We start from the raw sequence: 23,259 nt of genomic DNA, 5'->3' as shown, positions 1-23,259 counted from the left end.
ATTTCCTCCGTAGGGGAACATGGAATTAGCTTCCCATGTGATCAGGAAGCTGGGCGGTGAGTAATGACCCACCTTCCGGCTTACTGATTTGCCCGGGAATCCGGCTCAATGCTGATTGGCTGGGTAGCCGGCTTCCTGGGCAATCAAGATGCCGAGCAAAAACACACAAATACACATGCAGAATAAAAGTGTGTTTTTACGCGAAAAATACTAACGCTTAGGTGTAAATCTGGCTTTAAGTGCTGATTTATAAATCATTTGCCCCAACATGTACTGGCCGAGTTCTCGCCACTAGGTGGAGCCAAGGAACATAGGAATGTCCTATGCTCCTCAGCTCCATCTAGTGGCAAGAATGGAATTCAGCCAGAGTATGTTGAGGCAAATGATTTATAAATCATCCCCTTAGTATTTATCCGGATGTCTGGCATGACCCTACACTCACACACTGCTGCAATCAACAGCACAGCTCCGGGAGGAAGACTGATGACTGTTGATTGTAGCAGTGTACAGGGAGGGTGTCGGAACTCTGGAGAGCCAGGCCGCTGCTTGACTGGTAAAGCTGTGATGTGACTCCCCAATGTGCTGTTATCCCCGGGTATTTTAAAGAAGATCTCCAGGAAAAACTTTTAGTAACCCTTGCAGTGGGGCCACCCCCCTAATGCAAGAGTTAACTTCTAATTTTCTTTCAGGTGCTAAAATAAAAGAGTTATTCTCACCCGATCCTCCCAGCTGGCTTGCTCTGACATCGGTCTTTCCGGCCTAGCTCCCTCTCCGCTCTAGCAGTCTAAGGCCCCATTCACACTGAGCGACATGAAAATCGTGCGATTTTCCGCGCGATTTTATATGTGCAATATTGCGCGACATCGCACAACTTTTTCCTATTGAGATGTATGCAATCAGGAGCAAAATCGCTCGAAATCCGCAGAAAAAAGGGTCATGTAGGAGCGACAAGCTACAGCGACGAGCTACAAGCGATATTGAGCGGACGAGATGTGAACAGCTCCATTGAAATGGATTGGAGAAGCTACATAGAGCGATATGGCGTGGAAATATGAGCGATATTGCTGCAAAAATCGCGCGATAAATCGCTCAGTGTGAATGGGGCCTTAGGATCCTCAAGTCATCATGTTGTATACATTGTGTATAGGATGTGAGGGTGCCTAGGGACATGCCATCATTGCAGCGTAGGAGCAGACTGGCTGGAAGGAGCGATGTGACAGCCGAACCACTATAAATAAATATCAGCATATTTATTGTTGTTTATACAGCCTGGTGGCATTGCTGTAATACATACATTGGGTTCAAATGGGTTTTAAAGCTGAACTCATTCAGTCTTACACAGTTGTAAAAGTCCCTCTCCTGTACTAAATTGATTACTCTAATTTCAGCACACTGTGAGCTTCTCACAATGTACATTAGAACCTGCAGCAAGTCAGATAGAGCCCGCCTCATTTCCTGGCTGGAGGACATTCAGCATAATTTACTGTTCCTGGTCCGTCCCTTTCATTTATTGGATTTCAGTTCTTTCAGTCATGGAGGCTCAGCATCACATGTGGGTGTTACCAAGGGTGGTCTGCCATATCAGGCCAGGAAGTAGATTTTGGCACTTCCATGTTTCCTCTGTTAATCTATACCTCAGACTGCCTAAAGCTTTACATTGCTGAGGTGATTTAAACACACACACAGGACTTGGCAACCGGCCACTCAGATATTTGTGTTATGGTGAGGCGGGTGTCACATGTTGCTTCATATTCGGCATTATTTGGTGGCCTGTTGGTGGATTGGGGCAGATGGGGAGTTATGGAAGAGTAACAGTCCTTCTTGTAACTGTATCCTTAGCCCAGTTTTGGAGGGTCTTACAACTCTGATGGGTAGACACCCTTACTATGGAAAAAAACACAAAAAAATGCTATATGCAAGATTTGTAGGGGTGCACATTATTTATTTTGGGGAGGCATTGTAGCTTACTGATCACCCCTCAATGCCAGCTTTGTGTTAAGGTATTAGCACGCAGCTATAGGTGTCTCCTTCACCTCCATGAACAGCTTATTACTTTCACAGTCAGAACAAGTTAACTGGAAGGGTTGACATTCGTTGATTTGCCAATGGAAGTTTACATCAATGAATGAGAGAAGCTAGACCCCCAGTGGAGTTGAGAAATGAATGTAATCTATCTTCGGCGTCTGTCTTTTCCAAAACCGAGTTCTGATATTTGGAGTAAGCTTTCCTTTAACCTTGCCTATAAGAATTTCTGCTGAAGATGCTCATAGACACTTGTGGAGTATGTCCTTGTGCTGTTCATGCCTGGCTGCCTCCAAACAAGGCCGCTTCCTCATTTATCGAAGCAGGAGGATTCATGACCTTTGTTCTTGGCGTCTCTTGGGACTGAAGGCTAAAGGGAGACTGTCACATATTGACAGAGGCATATGCCATGCAGCGAATGCAGCCAATCCCTCAGCTTTCCATGATTAATGGCATTGTTTCACAAGCTTAAAGACCAGAACTTATCTCACGCTTCAGTATTCAAGAATAATAGCGCCACATCTTCCTATGCAAAGCTGAGGATCTGGTGACAAGTGGCTCGCTACTGCTAAGACCTGTCAACTGTTGTGTTTATATTGCATGGGAAAATCACTTTTAGGAGCCTTTTAATTTACAGGTGAGAATGACTCAGAGACTGGAGAGGAGTGAAGAAAATAGAGGGGAGGGAAAGGCATGAAGGAAAAGGAGAGGGTGAAGAAGAGGGAGAGAGAGAGAGACGAGAAGAGACGAGAAGGGAAAGGAAGAGAAGAGAAAGGGAGTAAAGAATAGGAGGTGAGAGGAGAGGGGATATAAAGAGAAAAGAGAAGAGGGGAGGAGAGGAAAGGAAAGGCGAGGAACAGAAATAAGACACAGCAAGAGAGCAGTAGAGAAGGGGAGAGGGTAGGACATGAATTGAGAGATGATGAGAAAAGGGAGGAAGGGAGAAGAGGAGAAGAGTGGGAAGGTGAGCAGAGGAGAGAGAAATTAAGAGATGAAAAGAGAAAGGGAGAGGAGAGAATAGGCGAGACGGGCAGAAGAGGTGGGGGGATAGAAATGGAGAGGAGGAGAGCAGAGTAAATCTAGTAGGAACAGGAAAGGAGAGAAGAAAAGACAGGAATGCAGATGGTAGGAGAGATGCAAAACATAGAGAGGTGTGGAGAGGGAGACAAGTTGAATGAAGGGGACAAGAGATTAGAAGAGAAGAAATTAGAGGAGAGGAGGAAAGGAAAGAATAGAAAAGGAAAGGGAAGGGAAGAAGGGCAAAGGAGAGAAGAGGAAAGGATAATGGTATCCAGGAAACAATGATACCATGCTAAGTCAGAAAGTTTAAGTAGTATACAATCTAGTTTAACTGCAGGCAGATGCAGACACGTAATGCTTGTTGATGCAACACTTCCAAATGTATCTAATTAGTTAAAGAGTACCTAAATCCAAGAAAAACAATGTAATACATTGCAGCTTACCAGTCCTGAGATGTGGTTGCTGCATTGTTTTCTTTTCTCAAGCTATTTTCCCCTCTTTTTTTATCTGGTGATCCTGCCAATAGGACAATTCCCGGCCTAGGGTGGCAATGCTCAATTATATTTTTATAGTGGAACAACATTGTTGTTGTTAGGACAGTAAGCGTGTTAGGATTGCAGAACACCTCCCACTCTACTCCTCTTCATAACATAGGGGAGAGTTCTTTTGTAGTGCACGGAGATGAACTGAACATTCTAAGAATTTAAAAGCAGCACAGGAAGTGATGAACGCACTGTATTTCTAGCAGGATCAACAGGAACTTCCAGTTGCCAAACATGCACATATGACTTTAAAGAAATGCAGGTTTTTCTTGGGTTTAGATACACTTTAAGTTAAGACACACATGTAAAGCATACAATCTGGCTACAAGGAAGCTTGTGCTTCATTCCAATAACCACAGCTTTGCAGCTTTCTCCAGACTGGGAATCTTTACACTAAATGCCAAATAGTGCACTGACATCGTGATATACCTTCAATAAATCTTTCTTATCTGACAAAGCCCAAAGTCACAAAGAATCCAGTTTTTACAGTTGATCAGAATATAATCACAGCTCACCAAATAAAATGAGCAAATAAATCTAACCATTGCTACTATGGGACCCCCCCGAAGTAGTAATGGCTAATTCTTTTTGCCAATTCTCTCCAGCGTTCTCTAGAATTGTTGCATGGGATCTCTTGCTACTAATATGTATTTATTCTTATGATCCTCAGCACATCTAGTGGCCATATTGCAATAGTTTTCCTCTCCACTCTGTTCTTTATGGATATACCTTATGAAAAACATTCGACCAGAAGAGAAAATTGCTGAAGGACATTTAACCTTGCCCCATTATTACAACAGCCAGTAATTTGTACACAGGGCCGGCCTTAGGCCTTTAGGCGCCCTGTGCGGCCGCACTGCTCGCACACCCCTAAGGCCGGCCCTGTTTGTACAGAACAAATGCTCATACAATGTTGCTAGATGAATAGCTATGGGAATTTTAGACACTTTAAAGAAGAACTCCAGGAAATTAAAAAATTAACCCCCCCCCCCGCTTTGCAGTGGGGCTACCACTGCACTGCAAGGCTTAACTACTCATTTTGGTCTAGAGGCTAAAATGAAGAAAATATACTCACCTGATCCTTGCAGATCAGGTGAGTATATTTGTAAAACTTAATTGCAAAGGCTAAGTTTTACATTTCCTCGAGTTCTTCTTTTTTCTTTACATAGTTACATAGTATTTGAGCTTGAATAAAGACACAGGTCTATTAAGTCCATCCTTTGTCTGTGTGTGATTGTGCATGTGTATATTAAGTTATAGAGTAAGTCCACTTTCTCCGGTGAATCTGGGAAAATGGAATGACCCCCTCCAATCTGCCTCCTTCTTGGTATACTTACCTTTCGGCGAATGTTCCTTACCCTTCGCCGGTAGGGTTATACCATCTGTACCCCGTACCGCCATGTAGCACAGCCTGCAGCTATGGATTTTGATTTTCGCTCACAAATGGTGAGCACTCATAGGTCAGCATGGTCACCTGACTTTAATTCACTTTAGAACGTATTTATTGCTGTGAAAAAACATCTGATTACCGGCAAAAGGGATTGGGGTGGACCAGTAAAGTACAGCGTTGCCTGGATAAAAAAACTAAAACTATCTCTCTCTGTGTTTTAAATATAACAAAATAAACAGCTGTTGTCTCAGGCGTTCGATGTTCTACATGGGAAATACTTTGTTATGAATAGAGAAAATACTTTCCCGCCGACTTATCATTGTAATAACCTCCAGAAATGGCTGGTATAGCTATTTAAATATTTTTTTCCTTTTGTATGAATATGTACATTAACATTTACAAGCCTCCATGGACCACTGTAGTTAAAGTGTATACATTTACATTTTGAATATCAGTAGTAAGTGCTTAAATTTGCTTTTTTACCAAGGATAAAAGTATTACTGCAATATCTGTGCAGTGTAATTTCCCCCTAAGCCTTATTGTCACCATGCTCAGTTGAGAGGATTGGGTAACCAAAGATTTTAGGGCAAGACAGGAGGCTTCATATTTTGCATAACCCTTAATAATAATAATAATAACAATAATTAGGGCTGCGGAAATTAACGATTAATTTCTCGATTAATCGTTAAACTTTTTGATCGATTAAAAATATTTTGATCGCTAATAAAAACACTCACCTCTCCGCCAGCTTCCGGGAGTCCGTCTGAGATCCGGTGACGTCACAGACATCGACGTCACCGGACTCCTCCCCCCTTCCCCAAGTGGCTCCGTCGACTAACGAAGGGAAGGGGGAGGAGTCCAGTGACGTCGATGTCTGTGACGGCTAACAAAGGGAAAGGGGAGGAGTCATGTGCCGTCGATGTCTGTGACGTCACCGGACCTCCCCCTTCCCTTCGTTAGCCAATGGAGCCACTTGGGCCGGTGAGTTTGCCCAAGAAACTTTCTGCACGAGCGCCAGCCAAGGCATTGGCCTATACACATACAGCACAGCAATGGAGTAATAAAATGAACTAGGATCACACTAATCCAGCACGTTATTATTCTGAGTTGCCCCACTCTAGCGGAGATAGCGCTATACCTGCTGATTCATCATCTCCGCTATACCATTCCAGCTGATTGTAAGGAGCACACGGAGCTCCCGAGATTTGTACATCTCTGTTTTAATGTATTATTTGTGTTTTATAAATATATATATTAGGGATGCACCGATACCATTTTTCCAAGTACAAGTACTGATACTTGCCCAAGTACTCACAGATACAAGTACTGATACATTTTTGTTTATTGTCATGTGACAGTTTTTCTAAAACAATACAGACTAATGATTTCAGGACAGTGGTGGAGCGCCAGAGTCAGGTACCAGCTGCAACCGCTGCAACCCTGGTAGTTCTTGTGAAAATGCCAAATATCGGCACAGGTATCTGAACTGGTATCTGAACATCCCTACTAAAAACTACTGTTCTGTAGTCATGCATAATCTATTTGCAGCCAGGCATCTCATTGCTAGTTTATGGAAAATGCCCACGGCCCCATCCGTACAGGAAATAATTAATCCAGTGCATACCTATTGTATGCATGAAACACTGATGGCTGATCGAATCAATACAAAAAAATGACAACTCCACTATCAATGGGACCTCCTTGCTGGCATTTATGTTTACTAAAAAATAGTAGCAGATCTGCATCCCACCCTTATGACCACAAGTGGATACTGGCACAAGGTCCACCGATATCATCTATTACCTCATATGCATAACAATCTTCCATGTGCTTTATAGTTATTCCGTTCTCCTATGTAATTACACACTTCCTCCTTCCCCTCTTTCACCTTTCGCCTTTGTTTAACTTCTCATTCATGTCTACTCTCTGATTACTCTTCACATAGTTATTATCTGTCTCATACCTTATGGATTTTCACCCGTCGATAGAAGGAGGTGGAGCCCAGGGACGGAAGAGGGGGCGGGGGCCCTGCAACCACGGAGGTGGACAACGCTGACAGGTAAGTGTCACGAACTTGAGCCCCGTCTTCTCACACAGCCGCGGAGCCGTCTCGTTGCTAGGAGACGTTCGGGAGGGCCGCTGCTGACTGCTCCGCCCCCAACACACCTGCCTACTCATAAAAGCCTGGAAGGCACACTTTCTCAATGTTGTAGCGAGGTAGAACGTTGAGCAATTTCTTAGGGCTCATACCTCTGCTGCAGCACATGAACCTTTCGCTCCAGAGCATTGTAATCCGGACTTCTTCAAGCACAGCAGTGATCCTTTGCCCTGTACTCCTGGAGGGCTCTGAATACCCCAACAAACCGCAAGTACCCTCCTGGACTGTATTTGTGTACATTGCCTGCAACTCAGTGGGGTTTTAAGAGACACTGCTCTACAAAGGGGGTTGCTCTGGAGTTCTGCTAATTAATGTTTGACAAACCTGCATTCAGGGACTACTTGTGATATCCATGTTACCTTGCCAAGTTGTTTGCCGTTGCTATAGTGTTATGCATTAGTGGAGTGAACTACTGTATACCAAACCACATACAGGACTACTTTTTCTTTCCTCTGCCAAGTTGCTTGTAGTTGCTATAGTGTTTTTGCATTAGTGGAGTGAACTACTTTATTTCGAACTACAAACCCTCACAGGCCCCAACTAACCACAATATTGCAACAGAGGGAAGGTTCACTTGTTGTTACCTCTGCAATTACAGCCTGTGGTGGCGTATGATGTGTTAAGGGTTCCAACCTCACTCAACCACACTAAAGAGTGTAAGTGTGAACCCCCACCTGAGCCATCCACAAAGCCTTTCCGCAGCTGAGATCCTCAGCCAAACTCGCTCAAGCGTTACAGTAAGAGACGTGCAAGCCAACTGAGACCTTGCAGAGCCCACTATAGAGAGTCTATGGTGGGCTCTGCAAGTGACATAACTAGCAATCACGGGGCCCCATACAAAATTTTGCTATGGGGCCCTGCGATTTCTAGTTACGCCCCTGCAAGTAAGCCATTTTCTACATCAGCCTGCAGTCCAAACTGTTAAACACAACAATGGCTGCTACACATACATGATTTTGTATGCAGGCTTTTATTCCACATTCATTTGATTGGATGTCGCTAGTGATTAAGTTGTATTAATAAGGAGACATACATGCTGCATTTATAATATAGTGCTTCTCAGATGGATTATGATTTATGGTGTACCATGATTGATGCACCTTACTTCAGTAAATGTTGGACATCTATGGGTGTAGACATGTTTGGATTTTATACTTTATGGAATACTTACTGAGTGCTTTATAAATGTTTTCGGACAAGGCCAGCAGATTTCTGTTGTTTCACCCATAAAGAAAAATCTTTACATCTGACTATAATCAATCAAGTAGCTGTTGGGATATGTGATGTGCCATTTGTGCAAAGGCTTTATTGAGATATCCAAACTGATGAAGTCGTTGCAAGTGTATAATATTTAGCTGATGTTGGACATCTATAGACACATTTTAGATTTAATATTTCATGAGCGCTACACACATTTTGTGCAGAGATGGCCAGCAGATTAATGTTGTTCCATTTCTATGGAAGAATCATTCATAATTAACTATATCCTTAGCCAGTGAATTGGCTGTTCATATATTGAAAGTGAACTGCTATATGTGCAAAGTCTTTATTGAAATATACAAATATAACTTTTTTTTTTTTTGGTCTCACAATGTTTTCTTCCTCTTTTTTATATGCATAATTGCTACTAATAAATGTGAAATTATTTTATTTTTATATTTTTGTTGCACCCTTAGTAAATATAAATTGACCTATAGTGTACAATATGGCCCTATTTTCTTTGCTGGGAAAAAAGAAACCAATGGCAGGCAGTGGCTGCACGCATAAATATACGCAAACATACTCAAATCCAAGTGGAACTCTACGCATCTCCCCAGATGTAGATAGTTTGAGTTTGCGGAGATTCATACAGCTTTGTGTGCACGTAACTGCTTGCGTTCACTTATATTTGTGTGCAGCTACTGCCTGCCATTGATTTCTACAGGCTGACTGGTGGTGGCTTTAGGCTGCACCTGTTACTCTCAGCAAAGAAAATAGAGCTGTATTTTATGTTATAAGGCCATTTATTGTTGTGTGCATTAGCCCTCATTTGCCCAGATCTCAATGATATTAATTACTGGTATACTCTATTGTTAGGTGGGCAATATAAATGGGCAGTGGGTATGGTAGAAGAAACCTGACCACTGAGACGCTGACTCGAGTATAAGCCAAGGGGGCACTTTTCAGCACAAAAAATGGGCTGAAAAACTCGGCTTATACTCAAGTATATACGGTAATTTACTTATTTACCACTTTTAGTTTATTCATTATACATAATTTCTATGCCTATTCATTCATTCAGGTTAAGAAACTAACCAAAACTCCCAGGTGGAAAGCAACAGGACTGGTAATTATAGCAGGGGGATCCCTTTGTTGGAATACCCAAGTAGGGCCATCCCTATAATGAGGCAGCGTTTGCCTCAAGCAGCATTACATTAGGTCACTTGGGCAAAGGGGGTGACAGGTGTACCTAATGCACCCTTTCCGTCCTGAGCGTCCCAGGTTGCTAAAAGCTCTTAGCAGCCTGTGATGCTATGGCCGGCGTCCCGCCCAGCTCAATGACATCATTGGTTGCCAGATGCTGATCCGGACACTCTCGCTGGTGTTCTGTCCAGCTTTTGGCAACCAGTGCTGTCAGCGAGCTGGACAGGACAGGACACCAGACAGGACCGGAGCCAGAGGTTCCGTGCACCACGGGCACCCCCCTTCCTGTAACATGCACCACCCATAACATGCACCACCAGCACTCCCTCCAATAGTGTTTGGAGAAGGCTTCCCAATTATTTTGTGCCCCCACAATGGTTCTTAAACTGCTATATGGACTTTGGATTGTGCTCTACTGGATACATTCACAAATTCCGTGAGGATAGTCAGTTTAAGCTGACTGCTCTCTCAGGTCTATTGGTGGCCTACCAGCTGTAAATATAAGAGCTAACAATTAACATGGCATTCTAGCTACAAAACACGCTGATTGCATTGCTCCACTAGGCTGTACTTTACCTTCAAGCAAAGAAAATGCTTTCCCCCTTTACATATCAGGATAAACTAATAACAATAAGCTGCCTCCAACTTTTCACTTCACAGAAGGAAGATCTGGGTTCTACAGAGCTTCAAACCGAATGTGAATCGTTGCCAGGACTGGAGACCCAGACTGACAAATTGCCATCCAAGAATCCTCTGGAAGCCGGCGCACGGCGGCTGAAAAACAGCACATAAAAATGATCTCCTTTGATAGATATTGAACTATGGCTCCATCTTATGATTGCGCTGGCAAGACACAACATACACTACATTATGGAATAATGTATACTAGCTGTTTTTAAGGGCTGCGATCATTCATTTCGGTAGACATTATAATATTTCATAAAGTATATTACTGGTGGTAAGTTAAGGACATTGACTGGATTCCGGTGATGAAGTGTCTAGACTCTCTACACTCTGCTGGTAAGCAAAGTGTTTTCGCCCGCTAGTTCTGATGAATCCACAAATACTTTAACAAGTAATTCATACGGCATATAAAGTCTTTATGGCCTCATCTATCAGCTTATCAGACAATATCAAATGGGATCTCTTTCAAACATCTTGTGAAGAGCAGAAGCTTAATATATACATTATTTTACAGAGAATGTATGTTGTTTTCTTTCCGTTCTTTAAATATACATGTGAAAGAGATTAGTTTAAAGTGTATCGAAAGCCAAGAACAAAAATGTGACATACAGTGGTACCTCGGTTCATGAACTTAATTCCTTCCATGAATTTGGTCACGAAGAGAAATGGTCGCGAACCGAATCAAACTGTGATCAGACCGCAACCTTTTTTAGGCCATCATATAATGGCACATCAATTCTCAACCCATAACTCACCACTGATTTAAAATTGGGGTCCCCACTAGCTGGTCACTTAGTCGTCAAGGAGCCCACATAGACTACCACAGGACATATGTCATAGCAGGTCCTTAAAAGTCAACGTATAAAAGGACATACTAAACCATCTGCTAATCATACACAAAGCTATTTTAAAGGGTAATTCCACTTAAAAAGTACAAGTACAAATGAAAAAAATCTTAAAACAATTAATATAGCATACATAGTTGTCACACAAACCGTTTTGTAATTTAATGTTATTAAAAATTTCCATTTAAAAAACTTTCCGTTCAAACCTAATGTTTTTATTTTGCAAACAAAATTCAAGGCAATATGGTGGCCTGGAGTTGTTCAATACATTGTTGGTGTATGGAACGCCCCCAGAAATGTCGCTTCCTGCTTCTGTGATTGGTTGACTGATTTTCACAGAAGTCTGCACTAAGATACAAGTATAATTTTTGGCATTCTTTGCAATAGGAATTTTAGTTTTGGTGAGATACTCACTGAGGGTTAATTACTACTAAAGGGATGCTGACACTGCACCTTCCCTCATTACAACACAGGAAGTCCACCAACTGATTATAATGATCCCATACCCTCCCATTCAGAGATCAGTCTGGAAAGGACATGCTGCAACAAACAGCTTTTTCTTCAGAAGAGCAGCAGGTAGGAAACTGCAACAAAGCTTGTTAAAATCCTTGAAATGTACACTGACCACCCAGAGAGGATTGATGTTTTTCTCAACAAGAGCAGAATTACTCTTTAAGGCAGTTTCAAATACTTTTTAATCCCTTTCAGCCAGTTTTAGATCGCAAAATGAATCAAACAGCCTTAAAAAAAAAAGCGGCAAGACATGCTGGGACAAGGCATTCCTGAAGAGTAGGCGTGGTTAAATGGTTGTTCTTCAAAAGGGACATGCTCTAATGGGCTTTCTGTAATTCACTTCCACCAGCGTTCAGATCTGAAGCTTTCATCCCTTTCTCGTTACAAAGCTGCAAATGATTTTGGGAGAACTTGCACAATTGGTGGCTGACTAAATACTTTTTTGCCCCACTGTATATGTATATTTCTATTGTTTTAGCTTTTTGTTAATGACAAGACTTATATTTCTCTGTTGAATCACTGCCTCTGATGAAAGTCTGTTCCAGCATCCATTTTTCTTAATAATAATACTACTTTCTAAGGTTGGTATTGAACTTCCCTCCTCCTATTTTTAGGTCATGCCCCCGTGTTCTTGAACACAAGCAGTTTGGGCTTCCCCCTAGATTAAAAGAGAACAAAACTACACACCAAACCAGCAATGGCTTTGCAACACTCAATGCTACACTTCAAATTCAACACCTTCCTACCCGACCATCGAAAACTATGAGCCCATAATCAGAACTTTATAGAAAAACACCACTCCAAATTCCGCCACTGCCGAACAACACAAACCAGTCCTGGGTGGTGACACAACTTTTTTTATGAGGTTTTATTATGCCTTAAGCCTAGAAGTTCAACATTTTCTCCACAGGAAACTCAGTTTGACACTGGGGTCAGATATAAAGTAGGTTCTAAACAGCACTCCCCCTCCCTGTTATTAATTGTAACATGAATAGTAAACAGCGACCTTTTACACTGTCCGGGGAGGGGGTTGCCATAATGAATACTAATGAATAGGGGGTGGGGAGGGGGGATAGGTCAGTTCTACTATACACACATTACTTGCAAAGCACAACTGCAGCCAAATCTATTACGAAATAAAGAGGAACGCTAACAGAAACTACGTTTTTGTGTTCATATACAGCAACTGCTTATGCCTGCTTCATGTACACTTTGTGTACATTACTGGCGTAGGTTTATTGAAAAAATACATCAGCAAAAGGTGGAAATGGGCTTTAAGCAAAGAAGGGCATCCATGGGACACCACAGGCTCCCCACCACTGTGAACTAACATTGTGCTAAATAGAGAAGTGTTGACAGTAAGATCTGCTCTACGTTATAAATGACCCCCTACGTGTTTTTCCCTTGCTCTGATTTTGACAGTTGGCTCTGAAATACCACCTCCCAGTAATGACCTTTGTGAACACTTTCTGACTATGTCTCTGTCTTCCTCTAGCATTGACTCCAACTGGCTGTGACTTTTATTTTGTCTACAAATGTGTTCCTCACATAGCCTTCTCCTCATTTCCAAGCTCAACATTGATGGGAAATGGTCTCCTGGTTAAGACCAAGTAATCCGGTGCTTTAGTGCTGGGATCACCCCATCTTCACTGCACACACTCAAAGTGTCCTCACAGGTGGAGAGCGCCGCAGTAGTGATCATCTGGAATTAACAAAGGCACAATCCTTACAACGAGTAGCATCATACAACTTTTATTTGTTCTTAAATTTTTAAGAAGCTCAGATATTACAAGCTGTGTGAAATTCACAAGCTTGGTAATTATATGTTTGGGGCCAGCTTTATTTTTTTAAATGACTACAGACAACAAAGACTTTGCTGTTGCAAGCGAGCCAGCTCTAAATATCCCAAAGCCGGAGTAAATTGCAGTTTTAAGCTCTCTCCTAAAATATACAGCTAGGGATGTCCCGATGCCACTTTTTTAAGACCAAGTACAAGTACTGGCCCTCATGTACTTGCCGATACCAATTACCGATACTTTTTCTATGGGGGCCCTGTGATTTCTAGTTACGCCCCTGATAACATGATTAGGTTAATCATGATCCATAGTACAGTACAGTCCATAGTACAGTACTATCTGATTGGATAACACATTTTATAGGAACTCTCTATAGCATCACACCTCCAAACAGAATCAGGCAGTTCGGTGGCTCAGAAATATTGCCTTTAAGTTTATTCTATTAACAAGCTTTCCTAGTTCAGACAGTATTTGTAAAAGGTTGACAGAGGTGCTATGGCAGTATAGTAATTCATGATGTGGGTATGAAATGCAATCATAGTATATGGCAATAAAACTTAAAAATGTTAAACTAATAATCTATATGATGTACACACTATAGTACACACACTATTAGTTGTGAAGTTACAACGAGTAAAACGATACCCAACATGCCCAGTTTACAGATTGCGTGCGACCGTGAAACGGCGAAAAGCTGCAGTACCCCCAAAAAGTAAATAAAAGACGCTTTAAAAGCCCCCACAGGTCATCAATTTAGAGATACAACAAAATACTGGCCCTAGAATTATTGCTCTCACTCCGGCGTAGGCGCACCCGACACGTGTTTACATGGCGACGAGCGTGCTCGCGGGGGACTTTTAACATTTTTTTTTTATTGTAGCGCCCTCTAAAATGTCGCAATTGTGCCAATTAATGTGAATAAAAGGCATACAAAAAAGTTATGTTGCTTTTATCTTTCTTTTAATTGTTATTCAAAACAACCCAAAGTCTCCAGTCAGCAGCTTTTGTAGAGAATGAGTGCAATTTGGCAGGCCTACAAGAAGAGCATTAATGGAGCCTGGGAGGAATTATCTTCATGTGCCTAATAATGTGACCCATCAATCACCTCCGCAGCCATCGTTTCTCTTCTGAGTTTTCAATGTCGGAATAGAACAGGGAGGCTGCAACATCAATCTTCTCATGTTTGGTTGCAGAAGTAACCCAACATGATTATATACTGTATATATCTTTCCAGAGCTCTTAGAAATCTGGAACGCTCTTGCCAGAAAGACTCAATGAGATGCCACCTAGTCAACTGCCTCTGGCTACCACATTATACGGACAGACCTGGTTGCACTATAAAACAAAATATGTGTTGAAGAGCAGAAAATAAACCAAGTCTGATACAGATCAGCCACTGCCACAGCCCCTTGTGAATTTATACAAAGTTACAATGTTGCAGTTTGATCACTGGGGGAGACTAAGGGCCGGTTCACACCACAAAGACTGCTTTCCAGAGCGTTCGGCCTCTGGAACACACTGGAATGCAAGACGGCTGGCTCCCTGCATTCAAGGGCAGGAGAAGGCGTGGTGGGGACCGCAGCCACGCCCCCCACCTGCAGTGCGATCACAGGGCCCCGAACGCGTGGCACATTAGTGCCTGCGTTTACAGTCCAGTGCAATCTGCAAAAATACTGCAAGCACTATGATCTTTGTGGTGTGAACCGGCCCTCAGGAAATGCTTCCTCTTGCCTGCAGCAACATCATCTCAGCCTAGGCAAAGCCACAGGGCTGGAGCTCAAGGATGACTTTTTACTAGGGATGTCCCGATGCCACTTTTTTAAGACCAAGTACAAGTACTGGCCCTCATGTACTTGCCGATACCAATTACCGATACTTTTTCTTAAAGGGACAGGTGACATTTTAAAAAAAACCATCTGACTCAACTTTGAACTCCATGTCCACAGCTAAACTCTGTAACCCTCATTCAGAGCTCACCTTTGCCCCCTCATTCACAGCTTACCACTATACCCCCTGTCCACAGCTAAACTCTGCTCCCCCTCGCCACAGCTTACCTTTGCACCACAATTCACACCTCACCTCTTCACCACCCAGCCACAGCTCATCTCTAAATCCCCGTCCACATCTCAGCACTTCTGCCCCCCCTCACTCCAGCTCTCCTCTGTACCCACTTCCACAGATCAACAGTGGGTGGAAGCAGCCTGAGCACCCAGGGATGTGGGCATGTGCCCTGGGTGCTTGACGGTACTGACACCCATGGTGCATACACATAGGGACAGTGAGGACCCCTTATCGTGAGCAACTACTGACTGTCTTCTTTGCCATCCCAACACAGGCCCTTACTCACTCTTGCCTGTTCAATGGAGGTGCCTCACGAGCTGCCGAATGCTTTTTTTTCCTTTTCGAGGACGGCGGCGGCGCTGAGCGTCGCGTCACTGTTGTGGGCGAAGCTACAGGCGGAGTCCTCTGGCAGTTGCTGGCCAACCACATTAGGACCCCACCTGGAGCGCCGCCCACAGCAGTGACACGATGCTCCTCCAGCCTGCCAAGAGGAACGTAAAAAGGACCCCACGGACGCTAAAAAAAAAACAGCGCAAGCTTCGGCGCTAGGCATCGGGGGCATTTTGACAAGTACAAGTACTTGTCAAAATGCCCTGTATCGAGCCCGATTCCGATGCTAGCATCGGTATAGGGACATCCCTACTTTTTACTGATAAAAGGTGGAACTTTTCCAATAAATACTGTTGCTTTATATTGTGCCAAGAAATTATTGATGCAGACTTTTAAACTAAAAGGTCCACTTAACTCACTTGTTTCATAGCTTGGAAATAGACACCTAAAAAAAGAGGTACAATAGGTAGCCTACAATCTTTTCTCGTGTTCGGTTGGCTTTAAAAGAACAACTACATTCAAAATTTCTTTGAGGTGAAACTCCATCAGGGATTGGGAAGCCAGAAGACAGAGCTGGGAATGCAAGGGGTGTAATAAACCATTCAAATAGAATTGTTAGTCAACTGCACTCCATACAGCGTTTCCACCTTGTAAGATAGTGATGACATAGATGGCACCGTGTAGAACTGTAATGCATATCAGATAATCACCAACACCCGCACAATGATCATTGCATATGTTCTGCTGATTATCTGATCTGCATTAGAAACCAATGAAAGGCGTGACTCTCCAACAAAAATGGAAGTTTGAGTTGAGTGCGTAATGACCCTTTAATTAAAATTCTTCAAGCCACTCCTGTATTTTCACGCCATTCATTTCCAGATCTGAACAGGAACTTTTATTTAGCTAACTTGTTTGGTACACATCCATATTCACAAGGGGATTTAACATATGCTAAAAATATGCACTTCAGAAGGATGTGAATTTGTCACAAAGAAGAAAAATAACGGGATGTAATAAATTAATGCTAAGCTGCATTAAAAAGAGGATTAGCAACATCTACGGAGTCGGAACGAGGAAACTTTTATGTGATTATATGGCGGTGATTCTAATCGTGCCTTTGCATTTCTTATACTGGTGGAGGGGGCGATTAATGGTAATGTACAGAGTTATTTGGACTTTATAGTACACAGAAAGGCAAAATGTGCTATTATGAGAACAAACAAATTAACATGGGAATCAAAGGCTAAATCTGTCAAATGTATTATATGTGGAAGTGTTCAACCGATAAAATACATCTTACTACATTAATACTTAAGTTCCTTTCTGAGAATACAAAAGGTGCTTACAGATATTTGGACCATTTCCTCTCACTATCAGGGTCATATCTTTAATGAGGCAGCCTGAGACTGTTGCGACAGACCAGGGACATGCAGTCAGGGGAACCAGGGGAGGCAGAGCCTCACTTAGTATTATGAAGAAAAAAGGTGTCAGCTTTAAGTCTGAAGCAGACAGCTTTTTCTCCATTCAGATTGGCTTGTTACAGTCTGCACAGCAGGGAAAGCCTCCCCGCTGTGTAACCAGTCATGGACGGAGCGCTGCCTGTTAATTACAGGCAGCGCTGCATCCGGCTTTTGACAGCTAGTTAGGTTACACAGCAGCGGGCTTTCCCCCTGCTTGTGTAACCTAACTTGGTGAGGCAAGAGCTGCAACAGCCTCTACTCTATGTTAGAGTCGTGAGCTCTGTGGATGGTTTGGACCAATGGCAAAGCACCATTGGTCCAAGCTGTCCAATAAAAAAAACGAAAAAAAAACAAAAACAGTGAGCACATTGATCTCAATGCCTCACCAGTGACTCACCAGTGACAAGTAATGAGGGACAGGGAGGCTCGTCCCTGTCTCCTTCCTTCCTCCTCCCCACACAGCTTGGTTACTGAGCTGGGGGTGGGGTTTCAGTGGGACGGGACAGAGCTTTGGTGGTGTGGGGGTGGAGCTTTGGCTGGGGGCGGGGCTGGGGAATGCCTCACCCAGCACAGAAGGCAGTGTAAATCTCCTGGATCCTCCTCTTCTGTGCTTAGTGGTTCCTTCTATCAACTGCCATGTCACTAAAAGACTCAATACATAACACAGTGGTGACATTGAGGTTGGCTGGAGGAACCAGTGAACCAATGGATCCCACCATTTATGACACCATGTCAATGGAATCTAAGGCTAGTACACCTATATAGGATAAAATGCAGATACTATATAATGGAATGCTTATCAAAGAAAGATGAGGAAGTGTTTTCTAGCTTGTGGTATATTCCATATTTAGGGCATGATTGAAAACCAATAATTATCCAGAGTCTGCTTCCTTCCACAAGTTGGTGTCTAATTCCCTTCTTAATAATTTATCAAGAAAAGTTATGCAGATCGCATTGAAATAATGCACCTCATGAATAAGAGATGCACGTAATTCCGCCATGCTTGCTTTTATCATTTCAAATATACATTAAAAAAGAAAAATCTTCACAACAAAGCCCAAGAATTTTTCAGTTTGGCATGAAGTTTATTTACATCCATCGAGAATGAGCGGAACATTGTGTTTATTCCACGTCTGAGCCTTTAGAACATTATTTGGTTAGTCTGAAAAGAAATTAAACATCTGTAAATGCATTGAAGGAGGAAATCTAATTTTCTTGGGGGAAATCTGATGAAATTATTCAGGGTTCTCGTGAAAAAAAAAATATATAAAAAAAAACTAGATAACTGCAAAGTCGCAAATATCAGTCATTTGGGCTTGACGACGTTTCAGAGAGGAAGGCTTATAGAGAACATGTACTTTGAAGGAGTGCATTATATTTACATAACTCCCAACTTTATGAGATGGCGAAGAAGGACATCTTTAGGCATGTAGGCAAGAGACACACCCTCTGATATGCCCCTTATCACATGGAGCATGAGGATTTTGGGGGGAAAATAACTCAAAAAAACAATACCCATTAATTTAGAGTGTATAAAAAGTTTTGAACAGTATAACCCTTTTGGTGGTTCAATGACCAGGAAGAAGGACATTTGAGGAGTAAAGAGGCAAAGAGGCATTTGGTTCCAATGTAGAGAGGGACAGTCCAAATCAGGGACTTTTGGGAGGTATGTATTTAGCACTCTAGGACTCTCTAAGTCTCGCCAAATCTCCAACTATGGGACCTTTGCTGAAGGATCAGATAATTTAAAGTAGAGGTAACCCCAATCACTAAAATCTCAAAGAAGCTTTAACATAGAATATAATTTCAAAGCAGCTTTTTAAATCTAATGCTTCATTAAAATAATTCCTCTTCATCCTGCTATCAAGGTCCTTGTTCTGGTACTAACTTTTATTGGTTGACAACTGTATCTCAACTTTCTGCGTTGTCACTGTGTCACAGGCACCCCTTGTGGTGACTACAAGCAGTTGTGCCGACAGACATATTTATTTTGTTAATACATTTTAGACCTGAAGATTACTTTAATCCCCCAAACATCATATATTCTCTGAAAGCAGAGGCCCTGGAGAAATTTTTTTTTTGTCACATATTAGTGTAACAGTTCCAAACCCATAACTAATGTTAGATTTAGTGCACACAAACACAATATATTACTCCATTTTTGGGGTCTTAGACCTCTTATATCACCTCTGCTCTCCATTGAAACTTGATGACCATGCTTGAATAACTTCTCCAGCCACAGCGGCTGGAGAATGACTGCTCTGGAACTGGAAGTGATGAACACTCACCCCTTCCAACTTAGTTCACTGCAGGAATGATCAGCAAATAGACATTCTATGAGCATCCTCCACTCTCACCATGAATGCATTGCGCACCCAGAAGGAGCAGCAGATCCTGAGGTACATAGTGAAGGGGTCAGGACTTGTGCAGGCTGAATGTAATACATAGATATACATCAGTGGTGGATTTTACAGTTGTTGGATTTCAACAGCTAACTGGATTCTCTGTTCATTCATTTCAATGGTACGCTGGAAATAAGTTATTGCATGCAATTCTTCCATCAGTTGCATTTGTCATAGTTGCAGGCAAGTATCACATGTCAGATTTAGAGCTTCAGACTTAATAATGTGCACAGGAAACAGTGTAATGCTTTCTAATTTACCTGGAAAAATACTGCATGCTCTCCCCATGCAAACACGAGATTAAGAGCCGCAGGCAAAGTAACCTACATATTAACTTGAGAAGATAGCACCTTCTCTATCATTTACAGATCGGGTATTGAATGTCGCTAAACAAATGTAGAATTATTCATGGAAAAAATATATGGAAATTTTGTAATATGTTTCAATTGCATGCTAAAATAGATAAGGGAAACTCCAGTCAGAATTCAGGGGTCCATTAAAAACAGGTCGAAATTGACAATTCACCATGCTGTTTTAATTCCTTGAAGGAAATCTGTAATCCCCATGAGGTTGGGAAATTGTCACTTTCGTGGTGCTGCAGTATATACTTTTTGTGTATTTCTGAAAGTTGGATCAATAACACCACAGAAGACCCAAAACCAGGGAGTTCATTCATGTCAATGTTTGCTAGTTACCATGGCCAAGAGCTGTGACCTGCTCCTTCCCTGCTTCTCATCAGTGGTCAGTAATGTCATCCATCACAGCCATGGACCAATAATGGGGCATGAAGGGTCTGGCTTCAGCTCTTATCCATGGGAGCTGGTTAATATTTGTATAATTGGGTTTGGACTTCCTGGGATATTTAGGAACAGCACTGTACTGAGGGCTGTAGTGTGGAATGGGTAGTCAAAATAGCTTCAGGCTTAAGATTCCAACCATTTGAATTATTTTAGCTATTTACATTGGCTTAATTGAATGTATATTGATGTTGCCACATTCATACAGTCCAAATGTTACCCGCACCCCTCCAAAAAAAACAAAAAAAAAGCAAAAACTCTGAACTAGTATTAAAGTGTTTCATTAGAGAGGTTTCTCCTCACTTCCTGTCATAGTAACAAGAAGCCAAAACTTTTTTTCTTTTCTACTTTTAGATAGACAGGGGAAGTATAGGATTCAAGTACACTAAGCCCGCATTTACACCTGTACGTTCCAGGAACACATGGAATGTTTGCGCTTGCTTGTAAGCGTTTGTGCCTGTGCGTCTTCATGTGCTGCATGTCCCCATTGAATTGAATGGGGCCTGAATGTGCAACAAATGTGGAAAAAGAGCTCATGGAGCTAATTTTTCAACATGCGTTCCACGTTTTGGTTTCTGCATTTGTGCACATTTTAATACATGCATCTGTGTTTAGGGTGCCATTTGAAATGAATGTCAGTGTTTTGAGGGGTTTTTTATCAACACATGCCAAAGCGTGGAGTTTTGTGCACGTTTGGCACACATTCACGTAACTAACTAGCAAAAATGTATCTTATTTGTGTATATTTATGTTCCCCATGGTCCTTGTGTGTGTTGTAAAGTAGCCGCCGATCCAAGGACTGCAATCTCTTGTTAAGTTTACTAATATGTATTGAGGGCCATCACGGGAGTGAGCTTGCAGCCGTGGCTACTTTACAACACACACAGGGACCATGGAGAACAAAAGTAGGTACCCTTTAGAAGGAAGGACAGTGTCAGCACCAATTCATAGAGGATTTGAGGATCTACGGCCGAGTGATACACAAATAAGATACATTTTTGGTAATAGTTAAGGTACCTGAATGCATTTTTAAGGTTTTACTCCTGAGTTTAGTGTCACTTGTTCTGCCTGATGAAGGGGATCCTGTGAGACCCTGAAACGTTGCACTGAGTGTATCATGCTATGCTGCTCATGCATGAATAAATAGACGTATTTGATTTATTTGCTATTTGGAGTGCCGGTGTCTATATTTTTATTTGTGATACATAAAGATACATTTATGTTAATAGTTAACCTGCGTTTACACCAACACTACAATCTGTAATTTTGCAGTAACATCAACATTGCTCATCCCTATCAATTGCAGGTCTCCTTTAATCAATATATGATTGGCTCATACAGTGTTTCTTCTGTTCACAGTTGCCTGGGGTTCCATTTTGAACAACAGGAATTTGTTTTATAACAATCCCTCTAATCAGCGCACAGTTGTCACACTCTCCTTGGTTGCAGTCACCCTCTGTTTTCAGACCCTGACCCCCTGTTCTTTTATTTCTCTTCCTCTTTCAGCTTTGTTTAAGCCTTTAGTACATGCAAAAATATGGTGTCCTTGACTGTCCTTGAATCTCTTCGTACTAAGCGTTGTACTACATTACCTCTGTATTCAATGTAGCATATAGTAATGATAGTTACAATCTCAGAGATTTTATTTATTGTCATTTTACCTTCGTTAAGGAGTCATTTAGGAAATTCATCCCCCTCTAAAGACTGAACCAAAACTAATATTTCTGTTTTTCAAGTGAAAGCGGTCTGTTAGGTCAACGGTTAGCTTTTAAAAAATTATTTTGTGGCTCAGAGGGACCTATTTAGAAATAAGTTTTGATCAGCATAAAGTGTAACTAAAAGCTATTTTTTAAACTGTGGATAGATTAGTAAAGGGTTAGAACCTCCATTAGGTTTATATTGCAATCTGTGAGATTCATACTCTGTCTGTCCTGGTGAACACTGTGACCAGGACCTAAAGGCACAACACACCTTTTGGAAAAAAATAAATACATTTATATATATCTATATCTATCTATCTATCTATCTTATCTATCTATCTATATATTAGATGCACACACATTGATGAAAATAAAAAAAAATTGAATTTCATTTAATATGCACATTATTATTTACATCAAGATACTCAAAAGGCACATTTGCCAAGTGGGCAGGTACCTACATCCGCAATTTCTCACTATAGTATTAAGAAAATCATCATGTCCGACTTTAATGGTACCATCATACACATATATTCTGATGTAATACTTTAATATTCAAAACGATAATGGACTATTATTTACAGGTCTGTAAGGAGGCGAGGACTTTTACAGTTACAGGGCTGGAGGACGTTATCAATGGATTGTACCACCAAACCACCAAAGCAACCTTAATTTTACTCTTCCTTTTGATGTCAATGCATTTCAACACAATGGTGATATTTCACCAAGCCATTTAAAATGTTGACCAAATTTTAGCTCATTTTGCTCATCACTATTTTTGAGTCACTGCTATAGAACGTATGAGTATGTGAGTAAGGGATTCTGACTTTTCTGGGACCTGACATGCTGCTAGCCTTTTCTCAAGGCCCTTTAAAGAGTAAGTCCTTGGCAATAAAGTGCAATGGACTACATCCCTGCACTTGCGCTCCACTGAGATCTACGAGTCCCTCTGCCATAATGTCTGATGGAAATTGTTGTCTTTTAACGTAGAAATATATTAAGCTGATTTAATATGAAACTTCAAATGGGCTTTAGAGCTGAATTCTGGCATAAATATATACTGTCCAAATACAAGAGTCATGGAGTCATGTGTATTCTTTTTTCCAGATCTATGCAGTAAACTTTGCTTCAGT

At 41.7% G+C, this 23,259-nt stretch overlaps 1 protein-coding gene across 3 annotated transcripts in view; it reads right to left on the bottom strand.

The window, feature by feature from the left end:
- LRFN2 (leucine rich repeat and fibronectin type III domain containing 2) overlaps positions 1–23,259 on the bottom strand; it is a 93,610-nt gene that overhangs the window by 34,536 nt on the left and 35,815 nt on the right. The gene's annotated exons all lie outside the window — the stretch shown is intronic.

Source organism: Nanorana parkeri, unplaced genomic scaffold, assembly GCF_000935625.1.
Source record: "Nanorana parkeri isolate BGI_ZX_2015 unplaced genomic scaffold, ASM93562v1 scaffold385, whole genome shotgun sequence".
NCBI lineage: Eukaryota > Metazoa > Chordata > Amphibia > Anura > Dicroglossidae > Nanorana > Nanorana parkeri.
This window is presented reverse-complemented; position numbering and strand designations above follow the sequence as displayed.